Source organism: Rhinolophus sinicus, chromosome 2 (assembly GCF_057876585.1).
Source record: "Rhinolophus sinicus isolate RSI-liver-muscle chromosome 2, RSI-T2T, whole genome shotgun sequence".
Lineage (NCBI taxonomy): Eukaryota > Metazoa > Chordata > Mammalia > Chiroptera > Rhinolophidae > Rhinolophus > Rhinolophus sinicus.
The window spans coordinates 112367501-112370000 of record NC_142502.1 but is presented as its reverse complement, the minus strand read 5'-3'; positions in this window follow the sequence as shown (position 1 = coordinate 112370000).

Below are 2500 nucleotides of genomic sequence, written 5' to 3'. Positions count from 1 at the left end.
AGGGGTAAGTTTAGGGTTAGGTTTAGGGTTAGGATTAGGGTTAGGGTTAGGTATAGGCGTAGGTTTTCGTTAGGGTTACGGTTAAGGTTAGATTTAATGTTAGGGTTAGGTTTACTGTTAGGTTTGCGTTGGGTTTTGGTTAGGGTTTGGGTTAGGTTTAGGGTTAGGGTTAGGTTTTGGTTAGGTTTGCCTTAGGGTTAGGGTTTGGGTTAAGTTTAGGGTTAGGGTTAGGGTTAGGGTTAGGTTTGCGTTAGGGTTAGGGTTAGGGTTAGGGTTAGGGTTAGGGTTGGGTTTGCGTTAGGGTTAGGGTTAGGGTTAGGGTTAGGGTTAGGTTTCGGGTTAGGTTTGCGTTAGGGTTAGGGTTAGGGGTAGGGTTAGGGTTAGGCTTAGGTTTGCGTTAAGGTTAGGGTTATTGTTAGGATTAGGGTTAGGGTAGTGTTTTCATTAGGGTTAGGGTTAGGGTTAGCGTTAGGGTTAGGGTTAGGGTTAGGGTTAGGTTTGCGTTAGGGTTAGGTTTAGGGTTAGGTTTAGGGTTAGGGTTAGAGTTCGGTTATGGTTAGTTTTGCATTAGGGTTATCGTTAGGGTTAGTGTTAGGGTTAGGGTTAAGAGTTAGGGTTACGCTTATGTTAACGATAGGGTTAGGGTTAGGATTAGGGTTAGGTTAGGATTTAGGGTTAGGTTTGCGTTACGTTCAGGGTTAGTTTTAGGGTTAGTGTTAGGATTGCGTTAGGGTTAGGGTTAGGGTTAGGGTTAGGTTTTCGTTAGGCTTAAGGTGAAGGTTAGGTTTAAGGTTAGGTTAGGGTTAGGGTTAGGGTTACGGTTAGGTTTGCATTATGGTTAATGTAAGGATTAGGGTTAGGGTTAGGGCTAGGGTTTAGGGTAAGGGTTAAATTTAGAGTTAGGGTTATGGTTAGGTTTGTGTTAGAGTTATGGTTAAGGTTAGTTTTAAGGTTAGGGTTAGCTTTAGGGTTAGGGTTAGGTTTGCGTTTGGGGTAGGGTTAGGGTCAGGGTTAGGGTTAGGTTTAGGTTTAGGGTTAGTGTTAGGTTTGCGCTAGGGTTAGGATTTGGATTAGGGTTAGGGTTAGGGTTAGGGCTTGGGTTTAGGATTAGGGTTAGGGTTAGGAATAGGGTTAGGCTTGCGTTAGGGTTAGGGTTACGGTTAGGGTTAGGGTAAAGATAGGGCTAGGGTTTCGGGTTAGGGTTAGTGTTAGGGTTAGGGTTAGCATTAGGGTTTTATGGTTAGCGCTAAGTTTTGGGTTAGGTTTGCGTTAAGGTAGGCTTAGTGTTAGGGTTAGGTTTAGGGTTAGGGTTAGGGTTAGGGTTAGGGTTAGGTTTAGGTTTGCGTTAGGGTTAGGGTTAGGGTTAGCGTTACGTTTAGGTTTGCATTAGGGTTAGGGTTATGGTTAGGGTTAGGTATGCGTTAAGGTTAGGGTTAGGGTTCCGATTAAGGTTGTGTTTCCGTTAGGGATAGTGTTAGGTTTAGGGTTAGGGTTAGGGTTAGGGTTAGGTTTGGTTAGGATTAGGGTTAGGGTTGGGGTTAGGGTTAGGTTTAGGTTTGGGGTTAGGGTTAGGGTTAGGTTTAGGGTTAGGGTTATGGTTAGGGTTAAGGTTAGCGTTAGGATTTTATGGTTAACGTTAAGTTTAGGGTTAGGTTTGCGTTAAGGTTTGGGTTAGCGATAGGGTTAGCGTTACGGTTAGGGTTAGCGTTAGGGTTAGTGTTGGGTTTGCGTTAAGGTTAGGGTATGGTTAGGTTTAGGTTTATGGTTAGGGTAAGAGTTAGGCTTAGGTAACGGTTAGGGTTAGGGTTAGTGTTACGTTAGGTTTAGGGTTAGGGTTAGGGTTTACGATTTAGGTTAGGGTTAGGGTTAGGTTTGCATTATCGTTAGGGTTAGGGTTCGGGTGAGGGTTAGGGTTAGGGTTAGGTTTAGGGTTAGGGTTAGGTTTAGGGTTAGGGTTAGGTTTAGGTTTTCGTTAGGGTAAGGGTTAGAATTAGGGTTAGGTTAGGTTTGCGTTAGGGTTAGGGTAAGGGTTAGGGTTAGGTTTAGGCTTCGGTTTAGGGTTAGGGTTAGGGTTAGGTTTGCGTTAGGGTTAGGGTTACGGTTAGGGTTTGTGTTAGGGATAGGGCCAGGGTTTAGAGTTAGGGTTAGTTTTAGGGTTAATATTATCCTTAGGGTTTTTTGGTTAACGTTCAGTTTAGGGTTAGTTTTGCGATAAGGTGAGGGTAAGGGTTAGGGTTATGTTTAGGGTTAGGTTACGATTAGGGTTAGGGTTAGGTTTGCGTTAGGGTTAGGATTAGGGTTAGGGTTAGGGTTAGGTTTACGTTAGGTTTAGGGTTAGGGTTAGGGTTAAGGTTAGGGTTAGGTTAGGGTTAGGGTTAGTTTTGCGTCAGGGTTACTATTAGGGTTATGGTTAAGGTTAGGGTTAGGGTTAGGGTTAGGGTTACGTATGCGTTAGGGTTATACTTAGGGTTAGGGTTATGGTTAGGTTTGCTTTATGTTT